Source organism: Zingiber officinale, chromosome 6A, assembly GCF_018446385.1.
Source record: "Zingiber officinale cultivar Zhangliang chromosome 6A, Zo_v1.1, whole genome shotgun sequence".
NCBI lineage: Eukaryota > Viridiplantae > Streptophyta > Magnoliopsida > Zingiberales > Zingiberaceae > Zingiber > Zingiber officinale.
Genome location: NC_055997.1, coordinates 86,284,502 through 86,305,234, shown reverse-complemented (window position 1 = coordinate 86,305,234; position 20,733 = coordinate 86,284,502). Strand labels below are relative to the sequence as shown.

General features: G+C 42.4%; 1 long non-coding RNA gene and 1 other non-coding gene across 2 annotated transcripts; one reads left to right on the top strand and one right to left on the bottom strand.

The window, feature by feature from the left end:
• Positions 1-9,729: 9,729 nt before the first annotated feature.
• LOC121998949 lies at positions 9,730-9,836 on the top strand. The gene has a single exon (XR_006116729.1). It is a non-coding gene; the product is annotated as a small nucleolar RNA R71 (small nucleolar RNA).
• Positions 9,837-19,934: 10,098 nt separating this feature from the next.
• Positions 19,935-20,733, bottom strand: LOC121994158. The gene is made up of 3 exons (XR_006115614.1): positions 20,566-20,733; positions 20,391-20,462; positions 19,935-19,973 (listed from the first exon to the last, which is right to left on the bottom strand). It is a non-coding gene; the product is annotated as an uncharacterized LOC121994158 (long non-coding RNA).

Genomic DNA, 20,733 nt, shown 5'->3' with positions numbered 1-20,733 from the left:
ACCATATTTCATAGTTAATATCGAAATCCGTTTTGAAGAATACCTTCATTCAGCGCTTCCATGTCGCAAAGTCTCCATCGAATTTCGGGGGACGAATACTTGTTCCGGCCATCGTCTTGATCATTGTTGCTTCAGACGGTGGTTAGTCTTTCTGAGGTGGTCTAGCTCTGATACCACTTGTTGGTGCAGCGGGACCGACAAGAGGGGAGGGGTGAATTGCCTGTAAATAAAACAAACTCCTCCTCGTTCTTTCAACTCAAGAATAGCAACAATAATAAAATAAAACGGAAATAAAAGTAAAGCAGAGAAGAGAAGGCTCAAGGATCTACTTGGTTACAACCTAGATGGTAGTTAATCCAAGACAGTTGAAAAAAACGCACTACGAATCTCCTTTACTGTAGGCGGAGAAGCCTTTTTACAGACTAATAAAGCTCACAAGTTGCTAGGAATTGATTACAGAGTTGATTGCTTAATTCCTAGCTCCAGGGGCCTTTATATAACTTCTGGAAACTCTATCTCGAGTCTTGAGGGCGCCTCTAAAGGGGTTGAGGGCGCCTCCAGCCGAGGCATCGGATAAAACTTTATCCAAAGTCGAAACAGTCAAGTAGCTAGATTGGGTCGAAGGTGCCTTCAATGGCATTGAGGGCACCTTCAATGTTGAGGGCGCCTCCAAAGCTATTGACGGTGCCTTCAATGTTGAGGGCGCCTTCAACCTGCATGGTATAAATAGCTTCTAGCTTCTCTTTTTCTTCTTCTTCCGAAGCTCCAATCGCTTGGGTGATTTCAGCCAACTGAAATAGGGCTCACCTGAACCTAATTTCCGGCCTTCTCCTCGAGCAGGCTTCCGTCCTGGCTTCTCGTCCCTTGAACATCGCACACGTTCTTCTCATCCATTGGAGTACTCTTTCGCAGCTCTTTCGTCCTTCGGACGCACCGAGCCCGTCGGCTCTCTTCCCGTATTGTCCTTCTCGCTAGCTGTGTCTTCTGCTCGACTTCTTGCGCTCCTAAGCTCCTGCACACTTAGACATAGGGATCAAAAACCAAACAAGACCTAACCTAACTTGGTTGATCACATCAAAACAACCACGGGGTCCAACAGTGTGGACAAAGGAGGTGATTCTTGATATGCTACTTCCAAAATACAGCTCCCTACACTTCCTTCCAAGTCATTAACATCATCACATACATTGCTAAAGAATGCACCACGATCAATATCATCTATAGGAGAATCAACAACATCACTTGCAGTCTTGAATTGATCTACCTCATCACAACCATCATCTAAAAATTGTATTCCACTGTAATGCCCTATAAACCCAGGAGGTAAATCTGAAAACTTGCTAACTACTGTATTATCATTACATTCCTCATCTGAAGAGTCCTCATTTTTATGCACATCAAGAAATCTGCACTCAACCCTATTAATAGCACAGAATTTGCCAAAATCTTTATTTTCATTGGCCCCCACTAGCCTTTGTGGAAAAGGAATTCTTAATAGGGGTCCTGAAAAAGAATGATCAATCTTTTCACAAAAGTCCTTTTGAGCATGTGGTAGAGGTTCTGTTGGTCCCTTGGTGGCCAGCAAGAGGGGAGGGGTGAATTACCCTGTAAAAACAAACTCAACCCTTTCTCGACTTATAACTTGATTAAGAAAACTTGTAATAAAAAAAAAATAAGAGACTAATTACAAACACAGAAACACAAGGAGAGTTACTTGGTTTGCAATCAGAAGATTGTTAATCTAAGGAAAATGAAACGTACTTTATGACAATCTCCTTCGGGCGGAGTAGCCTCTTACAATGTTAACAGCTCACAAATGAAATTAGAACAAAAGAAATGAATTACAAGTTGTTGTTTAGCTTCTGGACCAAGACTGTATTTATAACCTTGGTCAAGGCGCCTAGAAGGGTTCTAGGCTCCTAGAGTGGGATAGAATTCTATCCCCGATGCGTCGATCAAAATACACGTCGATCCTAATAAAATCGAGGTTCCGGGCGCCCAGACCCTTACAGTCAACCATGTTGACTTTTTTGGTTTGGGTCCTCTCCTTCGGTTCTTCTCGCCTCGGTCCGAGTCTTCCACTCCGGTTCCTTTCGCTTGGATGATCTCAACCATCTAGAATAGGGCTCAATCGAACTCAATTTTTGACCTTCTCCTCAAGCAGCCTTCCTCCCCGGCATCTCGTCCCTCGAGCGTTGTGTACGTTCTTCTCGTCCACCGATGTACTCTTCCGTGACACCTCATCTCTCGGACACACGGAGCTCGTTGGCTCTCTCCCGTGCCGTCCTTCTCGCTAGCCGTGTCTTCCGCTCGACTTCCTCTGCTCCTAAGCTCCTGCACACTTAGACATAGGGGTTAAACCAAATAGGATCTAACTTAACTTGTTTGATCACATCAAAACAACCTTGGGGTTCCAATAATCTCCCCCTTTTTGATGTGAGCAACCCAAGTTAAGCTAGGGTTAACGAATAAAGTTAAAGCAAAAAATAAATTTTGCAAATAAAGCACAAAAAGTAGGAAATTAAATTTTAAGCTTCCTTCCCCTAGACTTAACTTTTGTCTTCTCTCCCTTTGATCACATAAAAAATGGGGTTCCATAAAATTCTAAGGGAAATTCAAAAAAATTTTGCAGTAGTTGTAGAAGTTGTAAGTGTTGCAGAAAAACTTTCTAAGTTTAAAGATAAACAATTTTTGTCCAACTTATAAATTTTGGTAAAGCAACGTTTTTATAATAAATTAAAAAAAATTAATTTAAATAGATTTTTCTAAGTTAAACAAATTTTTCAAAAACTAATTTTGTAGAAATGCATGGAAACTAAAGCTGATACTTTAAAAAAAAAACTTCAAGAGAAAAAGGATTTCTAACTAAAAATTTTCTAGCAGAAGAAAATATTTTAAAAAATTTGTGCAAAGCAAAGTTTGTAAAATAACTTAATGCTTTAAGTTAAAAAAATGAGAGATTTTTCTAAGTTAAACAAATTCATAGAGAAAAATTTTAAAAAATTGAGTAACTATTTAAAGCATTATCTAATTTAAATTTTAATGCTCTATCAGTTAGTCAATTAAACATTTTATTTCAATATTTGGCTTTCAGGTTGTGGCAATGCACTAGACCTTCTTGGTTATTGAATCATCAACCACTTTCTAGACAAAGCCTCATAAGGAAATTAAACGTCTAATTTTCTTGTTGAAAGCGCTAAGTCTAAATTCACTTTTTAATTTAAACAAGTTTTTGGAACCCAATATAGGTTCCTTTTTACAGGGTTAATCATGTATTTTCTAGAGATATAAGATTTTGTTACTTTTCTGATCTGACATTTGTGAAATCTATAGTACTAGTTTAATCCTCTATAGTTTCTAAAAAGAGAAACATCTAAACATGCAGAATTTTTCAAGTTTTCTATTTCTTTTTTTTAATTTAACATTTTCAAATTTTACTTTTCGAAAATCTTCTATTAGACATGACTTTGCTAAAATTCTTTTTATTTCTAAGTTTTTATTTTTTAATTTATCATTTTTATTTTTTAACTTATACATAGATTTTACCATAGACTTAATACCAAAATAAAGTTAATCAGGAGGTAAGAGACATACCTCACTTACCATATCAGACTTAAAGCTTGGCTCTTCCCCTACTTCGCTGCATTCATCTGAAGTCACTCCCCCTTCATCGATGTTGGCTTCTAAGGTGCTTTTTTCTTCATAGCTTGTCATTAGTGCTAGTCTGACATATTCTTTTATTTCTGATGATGAGTTGTCGTCCCAAGTAGCAGTTAGAGTCTTGTGCTTGTTTTTCTTGGGCATCTTGCCTTTTTCCTTTTTGAGTTCTGGGCAATCCTCTTTTAAGTGTCCTTTCTTTTGACACTGGTAGCATCGAACCCTTCTTCTATTTCTTTGATTTTTCCTGTTCTACATTTCTTTAAATTTATTAGATCTAAAGAATTTTCTAAAATTCCTTACCATGTAAGCTTCTTGGTCTTCTTCTGAGTTTGACTCGGGTTCATCCTTCTTGGTTGCTTTTAGTGCCATAATCTAGCTTGTTTCTTTTGTTGTACTTGCACATCTGTTTTCATGTAATTCTAGAGTAGAAAAGAGTTCCTCTAGGGAACATACCTCCAAGTCCTTTGAGATGTAGTAGGCGTCGATTATCAAGGACCATTCTAGAGTCCTGGGAAAGGCATTGAGTGCGTAGCATATCAAGTCCCGGTTGGTTACCGTTTCACCGAGGTTTTCGAGTTTGGTGATTAGTTCTTTAATCTTCACGTGTAGATCGACTACCTTCTTACCTTTTTCCAGATGGATATTTGTCAGTTTGTTCTGAAGTATGTCTCATCTTGTGAGCTTGGCTTCGAATGTGCATTCGTGGAGTTCCAAGAATTTTTCCCAGAGTTCTTTGGCCGACGAGTAGCTCCCGATGTGGTTGACTTCTTAAGGAGGTAGCATGCTCAACAAGTGATATTCTGCTCAGTTATTTGCTACAGAATCATTTTGTTCTTTCTTCGTCCAAAGACTCTCTTCCATCTCCTCTCCATTTTGATTCGTAGGAGCTACAAATCCAAACTTGATTATTAAATGAATGTCAAACTCAATTTTCAAAAATACCTCCATTCAGTATTTCTAGTGTGCGAAGTCTCCCTCGAATTTTGGTGGAATGATACTTGGTCTGACCATTGATTTCTTTGCTTCGGTTGACGGTTAGTCCTTCTGAAACGTCCTTGTTCTGATACCACTTGTTGGTCCCTTGGTAGCCGGTAAGTGGAGAGGGGTGAATTGTCCTATAAAAACAAACTCAACCATTTCTCGACTTATAGCTTGATTAAGAAAACTTGTAATAAAAAAACTAAGAAACTAATTATAGACACAGAAACACAAGGAGACTTACTTGGTTTGCAATCAGAAGATTGCTAATCTAAGGAAAATGAAGCACACTTTATGACGATTTCCTTTAGGCGGAGTAACCTCTTACAACGTTAACATCTCACAAATGAAAGTAGAACAGAAAGAAATGAATTACAAGTTGTTGTTTAGCTTCTGGACCAAGGCAGTATTTATCACCTTGGTCGGGGCGTCTGGAAGCGTTCCAGGTGCCTAGAGTGGGATAGAATTCTATCCCCGATGCATTAGTCAACATACACATCGATCCTGATAAAATTGAGGTTCTGGGCCCGAACCCTTAAAGTCAACCATGTTGACTTTTTCGGTCCGAGTCCTCTGCTCCAGTTTTGCTCGCCTCGGTTCGGGTCTTTCACTCCAGTTTCGCTCGCTTGGATGATCTCGGCCATCCAGAATAGGGCTCACCCGAACCTAATTTCCGGCCTTCTCCTCAAGCAGCCTTCCTCCCCGGCTTTTCATCCCTCGAATGTCACATACGTTCTTCTCATCCACCGGTGTACTCTTTCGCAACACCTCATCCCTCGGAGACATCGAGCCCGTCGGCTCTCTCCCGTGCCATCCTTCTCACTAACTGCATCTTCCGCTCAACTTCCTATGCTCCTAAGCTCCTGCACACTTAGATACAGGGGTTAAACCAAACATGTGACCTAACTTAACTTCTTTGATCACATCAAAACAACCTTGGGGTTCAACAAGTTCAACTTATTTGTCTAGTAATGGTGTGAACAACCATTGAGGGAAAGGTACTTATGGCCTTTGGGCACTTTCTAGAGTAATGAAACTTAGGTTTTGTGGTCTTCTATTGTTCTTTTCCTCAATACTATACAAGTCTTTTTCTAGAAGTTCTTTATGATTCTTGTCACCTCTCAACTTAATATCATTACACTATTCACTAGACCTTATCTAGGTTGGAGGGGGCGAACCCCTCATTCTGTGATTTGTGATTTTCAAAATTCTTGAATGGTTGAATTACATTTTGTTTGACAGACTCTTTTGCCTTCATGGCTTGCACATCTGGAATTATCAAGGGAGAATCCATCCAACTATTATCTAACTATTCTTGAAGGTTCAATGTCACTTGATCAATTAATGTATATGCTTCATCCACACTTGTCACGCCCCAGATGAGTCCTTGCTCGACAAACAGATAGCATCTCCCCTATAATTATGACAATATGAATCATGAATACAACGGCAAGACTACTCACAAGCTATAATCATTAGCCCACACGGCTGGAACATACACAACCACGCAGTTATATACACAGCCTACTCAGTTGGAACAAAATGATTACAACCACGCAGTTATATAATAAACAACCCACACGGCTATACTAAAAATACAGCGAAAAATGATAGGAAAAACCCCATAAACCAAAACAAAATACAGCTAGCTGGCTAGGCCTTACACAATAACCATTAGAAACCTCAAAAGTAGCCACAAGGCCAAACACCAAATCCATGGCAAAATTATTACAGCATCAAGTATATGAACCAAAGAAAAACTATAAAAGAGTAAAGCAATGTAAAAGAGAAATAAAGACTGGCTTCTGATGTGACGTGGAACTGACAGACATGATACTCCAAGCGACTCCAAAATCACTACATGTTACCTGAGGAAAAAGACAACACAGATATGCGGTAGTGAGTGTGGGTCACTCAGCGGGTAATAGACAAGATAATGCATGGTCTATATAAAACATGGAGATCAAAGTATATAGTCTCGGTAGGGAAGTAAAAACATGATCATATATGACATAATCAATGCATCTAAACATAACTGACATAATGAATACACGTATCCAATCTGGATTTAACACATAAGATCATGATCATCCATAGCATAATAAACATGCATACTCAATTTGGATTTAACACATAAGGTCAATATTAAAAATGACATAATAAATGCACATACTAAATATGGAATTGACATACTATATAATGATTAGTAAACTCACTAGGGATCAACAACAGATCTTCTCGTAACACCTGAGCAATATAACTGACAACATATACATATATAATAAATGACATGTATGAAGCATGACAACCATATGCAACAATAATAACTCAAACAAATGCAACATATCACAATTACATATACTAGTATCTACTAGACATGTATGTAAATATATCTCCATAGATGCACCGCGCATCATATGCAAATGTACATGCATGCCACATGGTCACCCCCGCCACCCCTCAAGACACCGCAACCCCTATATAGCTGAGAGGCTTGGGTCTGTGATAACTGTACTACCCTCCAGATACCACAATAGAGTGGTCGAGGTGGACAGTTTGCTAAGAAGCTATCTAGCTACATAGCATCAAGGTCTCTAACTAGTCACATCTCTAGCCCCTTGACTACTGTACCCTCCAGATAGCACTACTCATGAGTGGCCAAGGATGACAGAGTATAACACTGAGCAGCCAAGTGAGCATGATAGGACTAGCTCCACTCCTAGCTACCACACTCCCATAGTGGCCGAATGGACAACTAACATGACTGACAACTAGCTCATACTGAAAGGGAGCAATAGTCGATGAACCAACCCATACCACATTGGAGCAATGGTCGTCAGCATGCATATATGTATATGACTGTCAACTAGCTCATACCACAAGGGAGCAATGGTCGTCAGTGTGCATATGATGCAATGATACACATAATATAAATAATCATGATACTGACACGATATTGACACAATCATCATCAATGCAACACCTCAATCCATCATAAATACCTCCAATATATGATCCATCAAATAGTACACATCTATATGTAAGGGTAGATCCAACAAGTGTCTACTAAATATCAAATACAGTATGTAGCATCACCAGACATGTACACACCATACATGTACGTAACCTACAACGTAGGTATTATCAACATAATACCTCTAATATCACACCAGACACATGCACACAACCACATAGGTATAATCAACAAGAAACCTACAATAACCACACCGGACAAGTATACATACACAACATGCAAATGGGCAATCACCTAATTGACTCCTACAACACATTCCAATAATGTGTAACACAACATCAAATGCATAATCGGCATGTTAATTGAGTCAACAAGATATCCCCTATCATACATACTCTACATGTATATACACAACAGAGTATAGATATCCAACAGCTAAGACTGTATATAAAATAAATAGATCATCTGAAAGGTCAAGAACAAGTATCAAGCAGGATAATAATACGGATAGATTTAAGGTAAAGCAACCTAATCCATCAAATAAAAATAACCATGCACTAAGTTTAAGAACTAAAGAGGCCAAGGAAAAAATACCCGCCTTAATCTGTCGATCGTATCAGAATAAAATCCATTTCGTGCTGCTCGCCCCAAATCAGAATCCTGCGTGGTGTCACAAATAGCTTAACCACAATCTAAAACAAGTAGTTAACCCCAACTTATTAATTAACCTTTCTAACCATTTCACCATCCAATACGGTTTTATTTCAAGTGTAATCAATTCAACACTCATCCAATTCCAGTGTGCTCTACCGTTGATTTATGGCCAGAACCATTGCTGTTGAAAAATTATAGTCGGAGCTAAGTAGAGTTGCTAATCTCCAAATCAGGTACCCTATAACACCACCATCCCAACCACAATTGAGCATTAGATCCAATTCCATGATGCACACCTTATATCTGAAATCAAATCTAATTACCAAACCATTACCTCTTCTTCTTTAGCGATCGATGGTGGCATAAATCGGACTAGCTACTAGCAGAGCCAGCTACTGGCTATCGATGGTGATGTGGCCTGAACTTAATGAAACTGCTGCCCTCCAACACAATAACCCCAAATCAGCATCACATGAGGATCATAGATCAATCACTCAAATCATCTACTAGGTTTAGTTGATTACCTCCAAGGTGACAGCAAGGTAGCTGCTGTCAAAACTAATGGATGGAGCTAGGACAGGGGATGAAGGAGATCAGCAATGAGTCACAAGAGAAAGAAAGAGGAAATCAGAAGTAGGGAGGAAGAGAGGGCACAGGCAACGATGGATCTATGTCGGTGGTGGAGGGAGAGCCTCACTATTGACAGTCGACCGACCTGGAACGCTGGCATTGGCGGTCGACCATCAACACGGACCTCATGACTCACATGGAGAAGTGGTTCGACGATGGCAGCTCCTACATGACTGGCGGTGAGACGGCAATGACAAATCAATGATGTCGTCGAGTTGTCTTCGCACAGAGGAGACGATTTTACCCCAAGAGGTGGCACTCGAGTGGCACTCGAAGGGCTCTCGGGCACTAGTGCCTCGCGATCAAGCCTTACCAAGGCTGGCGACTGGCGTCGAGCTATGGTGGTAGGTGGCGACGCAGAGAAGAGGGCGGCGGCAATGATCGACAAATCGAAGGAGAAGGGAAGTTGCTTCATGCGAGTGAGAGAGATCGAAGGGAAATGAAGGAAGATGGGAATCGGGTGATTAGAAGAAGAGAAACTTAGGTTTTAATTCTTATACCTAGGTGAATGTAAGCTCAATCTTAGATTAATTAAAACAATCAAGTCCTAACTAAATGGGTATTTCAAACAGGCTTCCTTCTAGCCCAATAGATCTATCCTCCTGAAAATATATCATATGAGCTCCAATTAAATCACAAAAAATTTATAAAAATTTCCAAAAAAATCCAATAAGATTATTTCTCAAATAATCTTATTATTTAATTATTATCGGAGAACCATATTTTACATTACACTTTTGTTCATAAAAGAACCTCCAACTGATGAATCCAATAAAGATTTATTTGAGAAAGAAATCCCCATGTAGAATACGTATAATTGTAGCCACCTTTCTAAACCATGATGAGGACACTGCCTTAATAAAATTTTAAATCTCTCCCATCTTTCAAATAGCGATTCTCCGTCTGCCTGAGCAAAACTTGTAATGCACTTCCTCTACATTGTTCTGCTTGGAGGGAAAAAATGATTTAGAAATTGCTGCTTCAATTGTTCCCAATTGTGATGCTTTGAGGATGGAGAGAATAAAACTAAGTCTTCACCCTATCCTTGATACTGAAAGGAAATGTCATCAACTAAATGGCATCCGCTGAGACACCCTCATAGTTCACCGTATCACAAAGCTTCAGGAATGTCTCAAGGTATACCCTCTATTTCTTGACATCAAATTGGGGCATGCCCATAAAGCCCTAGATAGTTATCCCCTTATGGCAAGCCGATTACATTCAAGGTGATAATGCTAGAAGTTCACAATTTATGGGATTATCCCTGTCACTAGGGCTCCACAGTTCATCTATATTATTACCGCTACATGATGACGAACTCTCAACATCCTATGGCATTTATAGCGTACACAATAAAATCAAGAACAAAGAATAAGCATGTCATGCAATAGAGAAAGTTAATAAATACTTAGTTCTTACATCAACAATTACATTATAGCTACTTCCTACTCCTAAAAGTTGGAGAACTACTCCATGGAAATGGAGATACAACCAAAAGACATAAGGGGGAGCATCTAACAACTCCAAATGGAAAGAAGGGAGAAGAGAAAGCTTAGCGAGATAGTGCCAATGTCTCTGGAAGGATTTCTATGCTCCTATGGTGGACAAATCGTTGCGAAAGCTCCTTGAAGGTGCTCCTAGGGTTTCCCTTTTGAGGAAAACCTTCTCAGAGAAAGGGGGTGGAGTCCCCTTGCCACGCCCCAAGGATATACTTGTCCGCCAAATCGAACGGTACCTCCTAGTGGCAATATAGGAAATATGATATCGAACCAATTCAAGCCAACATAAAAAAATACCGATATTATATAACAATACCAAGTCACAAATAACAATGCGTGTATTTATGCATGTACATGTGAAATAGTCAAAAATCTAGAACAAAGAGAACTATAACTATAAGTAATGGAAACAATAACATGAAGTAACTCAACATAAATTCAACTGGAGCGGGACTGGCAGCTAGGACCTTTGAGCGACACAGCACCTCCTCTATCTACTAACCTGAAAGTCAAGGGAAAAACAAAGCGTAGTGAATACAACCACTCATTGAGTAGAAAAAGATAGTGCATGAATAATATACTGATAGAAGATCAAACGATGTGGTCTCAGGTAAAATATTTACTAACTAATGTAGGTGCCCCAACATAATCACCAGCTAACCAAAAGTATAATCAATAATATATCACTTCACTAACCTACTCAACCGAGTATAACTAACAAATTGAGAGTACATACAGTACATTCAAACCTGTACGAACAGATACATAACTGACATATAATAAGCACATAACAAATACTGACTGTAAGAGAAACGCTCTACCATAGATGATCCCATGGGCAGTCAGGGTAAATAATAGTCACTGCCCGTAGGAGAATGCTCTACCACAGATGGTCTTATCGGCGGATAGGATAAGGTGGCTATCTAGCTTCCCTATCACTGATTGCAGGAGAACACTCTACGACGGATGGTCCTGTGGGCAGTCAGGGTATGTTACTAGTCACTGTCTACGGGAGAACGCTCTACCACGGATGGTCCTATGGGCAGACAGGGTAAATACCAATGGGTGCTGATGACTCTCTCAACCACGAATGGGAGACAATGGTCGACAGGATATACTAACGGTTGCTGACGACTCTCTCTACCACGAATGGAAGATAATGGTCGATAAGGTATAGCAACCAAGGGTCTAGTAGGATACTCGAAATACTGCACTATAGTATAATCTTGCTAATGTATAGGCATGCGCCTATATAACAAGTAAGAGTTTACTAGGATACTCGGTACCCTATACTATAATATAATTCTACTAATATATAGGCAGAAAATAGACAATCAGGTCCCCAAGTTACTAGTCACCTAGTATTAATATCTCAACTATTTCATGATATTATAACACATATAATAAACAATAGGGTCAAGATCAAGTAATCCTAGGAGCTAATCCGAAGGAAAAAAAGCCTAGTGGAATATGCTACCCATCAACTAGGGAGCGATTTCCATCAAGCATAGGTCATCATCATCTAACTAATATATATGCCCTCACAAGAATACAACTATATTACATATAATATCAATGCCCTGCATGCATGAGCCTAATTATATAACCATACTATAATATAAATTCATGAACACAATCTACAGGCCTAAATAGCAACAAGGATCTATTAGGATACTCAATATCCTATACTACAGTATGAAATAATAAACAAAGGTTTAGCAAGATGCTTGATATCCTATTCTACAGTATGATCATTCTAACAATAAACACAAAGTCAAATCATCTACTAAGGGGTATAGTAGAATATTCAATGTCTTACACTATGGTATGGTAATATCATGCATATCCATAAGCACAATCATGAATATTAAACATAACTGAGTTATCAACAATAGATCAACATATAGGGATAAACAATAAGGTATCGAACTCAGGAGTGATATAGGGCATTCTTAAGGTAAGCGAGTAATTACAACTTCATCAAAACATGACAGTAAACAAATCATACACTACAATCAAAGCTATCAAGAAGATAAGCAGGATCTATCCACTTCTCGACGTAGAATGCCCTTTGATATCCTTAAATTGAAGAGCGCGTCTCTAGCTACAATCCCACTGCATGTATTAAGAATTAACTCATGGACCAACCTATTTATTAATTAATCTTATCTTAATTAATTAACCAACCCATTAATTAATTAATTCATCAATCTATCTAATAATTCAATACATCCATTGAATAACATTTGGTTAATCAACTTATTAATTTATTGGTCCATCCATCTATTAATTAATCCTTTAACTCACTAATTAAACTAAACCATAGATAAAATCGTTACCCCACTTGGTCTTCTCCTTCTTCTTCTCCAGCAACACTAGGATGTGGCAAGCGATGGAGGGCTAGTGGTGGTAGCTGATCAGACGGAGCAACTGTCGGTCGAGGCAAGGACAGTGGCGACGGAGAGGCGTCGATCACGCTGTTGGAATGAGGAGGCGACTTTGGTTGTGGTCGTTAGATCACAGCTAGACACAAACAACTGCGGTGGTGGAGCGGTTTACATGCGATAGTGGTTGGGGTCAGCAGGAGATCTTGAGCACCATACTCGGACTTCTATCCCGTATGCTTAAATAGAACAGCGATCTGTGACATCGGGCGGCAACGGTCTATGACACCAAACGACAACATCGAGGAGGAGAGATGGCGGCGATGGCAGCAGTGCACGATGCCGGTGGAGAAGCACTGTCGTACATTCATGAAGTCGAGACAGCAACAATGGGATGACAATGGCAATCCCGGGTGGACGTGTGGCACCGCGTGGAATAACGGCAACGTGATTGTGTTGCACGATAGAACCTGAAGAGAAGCGGCGGAACGTGGCGCCACCGTCGGCTAGCCTTGGGGATGGAGGTGGGGTACAGACCGTCGGCGTGACGGGGCGGCGCTGTTACCACACGTGGGATAGCACTGCGGCGCTTGGCGAAGAGTGACAACGTGAGGAGAAAACTTAGGTTTAGGAAATTACTTAGGAAAATTGATTTAATCAACTCCCACTCTAATTAGGTATTCAAAAAGGTTGTAGAAAAGATTAACACATTTATCTCTATAAAATATCTCAATATTCATTTTAAAACTCCAAAAAAATCGAATAAAATCTAGAAAATTTCTATAATTTATATAAACTTATTTTCTGATAAATTATACACTAAAATATTTTTATTTTCCTTAATAAAATTTAATTATGTCATATTTTAATTATTTTCACTTTTATCTATATTTTTAGTATATTACACCCTGGTCCAAGATGTCCTAACAAGAGTTTCCTTAATCATTTTATAGCTTCCCCAAGCCTCCCAGATCTGTTAGATTTTTTAGACTCCACCAAAATAGATTTTTTACCCCTTAGACTAGGTTTTTATCAATTCCACCCTAAATCAAACTTGTAGATTGATCCTGTCCGAACCAGGGGTCAACGAACGCTTGGGATGTGGCGCTCCCTGCTAGATCCTCGAGTGCTCCGGCGAACCTGCAACAAAACCGAGCCGGGAGGGGTGTCCCGGCGACGGTCCTCCGACGCTCAAGTCAGGCGAGGAATAACAAAGAGGTGGCTTAGAAACAGAAGACTCGTGTACCTCCGGTGAAGAAATGGAGACCTTATATAGACCTCTCGAAGGAGCCTGGGCACGCCAATCAAAGCAATCACCTGCTTTCGACCATGCCCAGGTATGGGTCTGTCAGAAGGGCATCCATAAGGTCATACCGCTACTGTATCAACCTCTCCATGATGTGACGGCTAGATCCTCTATCGTGAAATCTTGTGTACGGCATAATCATTAGGCATGCCTTTGCTGACATCCCATATCCCGAGCCGAACGAATAGGTCGTTCGGCTAACCTTTGTATCCTCGCCCTTATCCTGGCCCTTCGGTTCCAGCCGGGCAGACACCCGCTCGGCCTTTCGGTTCCAGCCGGGCAGACACCCGCCTTGGCGTCGGAAACCCAAGCCTATGGCTGGGTTATATCTGGCTCCGCTTGGACCTGCTCAACTGCTCGATGCGGCCCTTACCCGCTTAGTCAGCCCTCCATCTGTCCTCAGGCTGGGACCCTTCAGGAAGTGGGTCCCCCATTCTCACCGCCGGATCACTTGCCTCCCCTTCAAGTCTAGTCGAAGGAGGCAGTGAGTCCGACTGACTGGACTATGTGTCCGAGTGGGCGGTCGTCGCCTTACCGTCGCTTATAATATCCCTTGAGCCGTTCGGCCCTTATGCCAAATTCAATCGCTCGGCTCTTCGTTTTGAATGTCTTGGCGCTCCACGTAGATGTTTGCTTGTCTAAATCTTCTCGAAAATCACACAAATCCTTTTCATTAAGTCGAAGCATGCGCGGTATGGGCGCATTAATTGCGCCTGGTGACAGAGCGCCACGTGGCTCTTCTCGCGTGGCGGTGATGATCCGTACGATGGGACGCCGATTGTTTTGAAATGGACGGCCCGATGACGTCCTTGTTTCTCGTGACCTGGATCGGACGATGGAGGCCAATCGACTTCGGCCGTATAAAGCCTTAGTCCTCCTCCTCTGCCGCATCTTTGCTCGTGCTTTGTCCTTCTGACTCCTCTGTTGCTGCGGCCTCCGGCGATCCAGTTCCCGTTTTTCGGCGGCTATCATCTCACTGGCGATCTTCTCCGCCCATCTCCTTCTTAGTGAGCCTTCTTTCCTCGCTTACCAGGTCTTTCCTAATCGTTTCACCTCTCTTTCGTTGCTATCCTTTTGTCTCTTCGAGATGGCGAGCTCTTCCGAACCCGCTACCCATGTTCACGGTCCATGGTATATGAGTATGGAAAGTAAATTTGACGAGGAGGGCGCTCGGCGTCTTGTTCGGACGTACGGGATCCCGAACGACCATGAAATAGTTATAGCCGACCCGACCGATCAGCCCCATAACCCGCCGATCGGTGCCATTTGCTTTTTTCTAGACCAATTCCAGGGCGGCCTTAGATTTCCTACCCATCCATTTATTTTGGAAGTTTGTAATTATTTCCGCATCCCGCTCGGCCAACTTGTGCCGAATTCCTTTAGGCTGCTGAGTGGGGTGGTCGTCCTCTTTAGGCTGCATAGTATTCCACTTGACCCCAAAATATTTCACTTCTTCTTCTACCCCAAACAATCCGAGTTGGGCACCTTTATTTTCCAAAGTAGAATAGGCTTCAAATTTTTTGATAATATGTCGACCTCCAACAAGCACTGGAAGGAGTTTTTCTTCTATATACGACTTCCCGAGCGGCCAGCATTCAGAACCAAATGGCAGACCGCTGTGCCGACCCAGCCGGAGCTCGGCAAATTCAGAAGCAATCCAGCCTACCTTCATGCGGCAAACTGGTTGTCCGGTCAGCGGTACAAAATCGACCAGTTGCTTCTCAAGGGGGTGTTGTACATTTTTGGATTATCTCCCGTTCGGGCCAATCTTCCCTACCGCATGAGTAAGGACTCTTTACTCACTTCGCCTTTTTTGTCTAACTGATTTTAATTTTTTCTACTGCAGCTGAAGTCATGTGGCGCTCCAAGGCTACTGATCATCTGAAATTGAAAGCCGTGGAAATTGAGGCGGCTACCAAAAAAGAACTCGCCGAGCGGGGTCTAATCCCCAGCCGCCCGACAGCTACAGGAGAGGGGGGGACGCAGTCCGCCCCTGAAACAGAAGTTACCCAATCCGCTTCAACGGAGGTTGAGGCGGATCCTGTTTCCTCTGCTCCAGCCGAGTTGGGAGTCCCCCAGGTCGGGGATTCACCACTGGAAGTTCGGCGGAAACGTCGAAGAGACCCCAGCCTTCCGCCGACCCAAGAGGGCGAACCACAGGCGCCGATCGAGGTCGCTTCGCCAGATCGCACGCCGTCGCAGATCGGGACCTCAGTGGCCTCGCCCACCGCACAGCCCTCTGGCTCTCCTCCACGGACTCGTCGTCGCTTACGACGGTTGGGCGAAACTTCAACCATTGGGGAGTCCTCGGGCCAGGCGACTGAGGCTGAGGAAGTGCCGGCCGGCCACCCGACCGTCAAGACTACCCTTCGATTCCCATCGGAGGAATATTTATTGTCTGCCGATCGGCCATCAAGCCCCGTTCATGAAATAACCTTAACGGGTCCGCTCGCCAAACTTTTCGAGGACGCCCAGATTCGGGAGGCCCTCATGACGCCCAAGCAGCTTGGTGATAACCACATGCAGCAGGCCACTCAGGTAGGTTCATTTTTCTTCTTGTGTCCTGCTACTGTTTGGTTTCTGATTTTATTGTTTCCCTTACAGCATTGGGCCGAGCAAATCGCCACTAGCCATCGGCTGGCCGAGCTGGAGGATCTCATGGAAAAACTCCAAGTCTCGGGGGGTCCATCGGCCGAGCGGGAGAAACAAGCCCGTGAGGCCGAACAGAAGAAGGCCGCCGACCTGGCTACAGAGGTGGCTCGACTTGAAGGCCTGGTGAAGAAACGCGACGCAGACGTGAAGCGCGCCAGTAGCCGGAAGAAGCGGGCGATTGCTGATCTGGACAAGATGAAAGTTGAAGTCCGAGTCCTAGATCAGCAATCTAAGAATCTGGAAGCCCAGCTAGCTGCCGAACGGGATGGGCACTCCGCTGAACGCACTAAAGCGGAGGTGGACCAGAAAGTTCTCCAGGACTCGCTAATTGCCTCCCGAGCGGCTTTCAGAAAGTACAAGGAAGGGGAGCCGAGTCGCCTAGCAGCAGCGCGCCAAGAATACCTCCGCTCGGAGCGGTTCGGCGAAAAGTTCGGTGGCAACGTCTCCTCAACTTTCGCCGAGGCGGTCAAGGTCACCATGGCGTATTTGAAGAAGGGGGGGCACCTTCCTGCTGACCTGAGCATTCCCTCTTCAGATCTGGCGGCTATGATTGACGATATCCCGGACGCCTTTTTTAATTTTGAGGACCCGGAGTGAAGCGAGTTCTTCCCAGTACTTTCTGTATTTCATCTGCTGATGTAAAATTTTTGCATGTGCCGATCGGCGTAATTGTCTTCTTTTGTCTCTATTTTTGCTTGCCCTTCATTGCCGTTTTTTGTCTGTTTGGTGCTTATTCGTAGAATCAGTTAAGCTCCACGTGTTCCACACTAGACGACTAATCGGGTTAATCAGTTGACTTGTTTTCCTCGAAATCGTTTAGCGCTTGGCTATGCTGTTTGCATTCAGTGAATGCGAAGTATTGGCAAACTGATGGCCGATCGGACTTAATCAATTTAGTACTTGCGAACGCTCGTTATTTGGCGTCCTTAGTTTCGTCCAGTAAGCTCACAGTCGCGGGTTTGACTCTCGATCTTTAACGTCGGATCTCGAAGGCGCGGTTATTTATAGCCGGTCGGCGCGGCTCTCGATTTTTAACGACGGGGCTCGTCGGCCTTCCGCTCGGCCGTTTATAGACGCCGGCTCGTCTCTCAATCTTTAACGTCGGTGCTCGACGACGTGGTTATTTATAGCCGGTCGGCGCGGCTCTCGATTTTTAACGACGGGGCTCGTCGGTCTTCCGCTCGGACGTTTATAGACGCCGGCTCGTCTCTCGATCTTTAACGTCGGTGCTCGACGATGCGGTTATTTATAGCCGGTGTCACGCCCCCAAAAGGAGTCTCTGCCAGACAAAAATCCGGCAGCACCTCCCCAGTACCGGTGACAATCTGAAGCATCACTACAAGCAAAATACATCAGCCACATGCGGCTGGAATATTTATATACACAACCACGCAGTTATAATAACAGCCCACACGGCTGGAATGAAACAATCACAACCACGCAGTTATATATAAAACAGCCCACACGGCTGTACCAAAACACAGCGGAAAAACGAAGGAAAGCCCACACAACACAAATAAATACAATGCATGCCGGCACGGCTTAAACACAAATACAACACCAAAACCATAGGATAGCCACATGGCTATACGCAAATACAATGCCAAAAATAATAAAAGAATATACAAAAGAAAATAAGCACGGTCTTCGGATGTGACGTAGGACCCGGCAGACAGGATACTCCGAGCGACACCAACCATCTACAAGCTACCTGAAAACATAAATGTATACATGCGGTGGTGAGTATAGGTAACTCAGCGGGTAATAGAAATGATAGTGCATGGTCCATAAACAAAACATGGAGATCAAAAGTATACAGTCTCAGTAGGGAAACAAATAACATGATCATACTATCATAATCAACGCATCTGAACATACCTGACGTGGTAACCCGACATAATCATAACTGACATACAAACTGCACAAACCACTACGGACATAATGGTAAATACATACCCAATCTGAAATCAGCGTAAGGTACCAAGATCAGTAACCTCACTGGATCTGCAACAGACATACCCGTGACACCTGTGCAATATAAATACGACTGCAAATACATGTAAAATAAATGACATGTATGCAGCATGACAACCATATGCAACAATCATATCGCAAACAAATGCAACATACCACAAACACATGCAACTAGTATCTACTAGGCATGTATGCAAATATATCTCCAAAGATGCATCGCGCATCAAATGCCAATGTGCATGCATGCTCCATGGTCACCCCCGCCACCTCTCTAGACACCACGACCCCTGTATGGCCGAGAGGCTTGGGTCCGTGACAAACCGTACTAGCCTCACGACAAATAACTATAGGCGGCCGAAGCGGACGGTCAGCTAAGTAGTTATATAACTACATAGCTAAGGGTCCCTGACCACTCACATCTCTAGCCCTCTGACACTGTACCCTCAAGACTCACTACTCCAGAGTGGTCGAGGCTGACAGAACACTGAGCAGCTGAGTAAGCGCGACAGGACTAGCTCCACTCCAAACTACCACTCTCCATCAGTGGCCGAATGGACGGCTATAAAAGACTGACAACCCTCTCAACTACAAGGGAGACGATAGTCGTCAGTATGACATGAATGATGAACATGATGATATATATATATAATCATGATACGGACACCGTCATCATCCATGCCACTCTAAATCCACCTAAGTGTCCCACAACATGAGTATAATCATCATGATACCTCCATATATCCCACCAAACATACGTATATAACTACACATGCATAGTCCACCAAAAATCTCCAATAACCTCAACAGACACACCTACACAACCCCACGTGTACAATCAACATGTATCCTCCAGTAAACACATCAAACACGGTATAAACCACGGACATACAATCAACACAACTCCAATCATCACACCGGACAGAAGTATACACGACATACGGATGGACAAGCCTCATATGAATACCACCAACGAAGTAATCCCTACCATACATACTCTACATGTACACAAATACCACAGAGTATAGATAATCCAAAGTGTAGACTGTATAAGAATCAAATAGATCATCACAAGGGTCAAGCATCGGTATCAAGCAGGAAAGCAACAAACGAACACGATATAAGATAAAGCATCCTAAACCATCTCAGAAAACCATGCACTAAGCTCAATAAAATCTACATAGAGGCAAGGAAGAAATACCCGCCTTAAAGTGTAGATCGTGCCAAGTAATCCCGTGTCGAGACGCTCGTCCCGAATCCAAGTCCTGCGATCAATATATATTTTATTTAGCTAATTTCATACGATTCAAATAGCTAAATAAAATTCCTAACCCACTAGGATCACTCTAATCAAACCTGATCTCTGATAAATCCTCCAAATAATCCTTAATCCAACTCCTTCTAAACCAAACATAATCCACAACCATCAATTAATCCAATCAAAACTCCTCATGAATTAATCCAATTCAATTAGTTAACTCTTCTTGTTAACATGCTTCAATTATCCAACCCATAACTCATCCAATCCAAAAATCCATAATCTAATATCAATATGAGTTAAATCAATACATCTACTCACCACTTATAATCTAAGCAAGCATAAAACCCTAGATTCCTTAGAAAACCTAATTTAGCATCATACTAATGAGAATACCATAGGTACATCACTAGAAAACACTCACCTTGAGGTATGGCAACAAACCCAGTAGCTCAACAGCCCTCTACCAATCTCTGCACACAACCACCAAGAATTCCTACATCAATTCTTTCCAAGGTCAGTCCAGGAAACAATTACACAACACTGAATTTGCTGGAACCCTAACAAACAAGATCTTTCTCACCACAACAACCCCTTACCTTCACACCCGTGACCTCCACAGCTTCAAGAGTTGGAGTGGCAGTGATCGGCAACAGTGCAATCCTCCAATATTTCGATCTGATGCCTTCATCCAATCCAGAACAGGAAGAACAGCTAAATGGAGACAATTGAGCAAGATTCGGAGTTAAAACAAATCCAGATGAAAC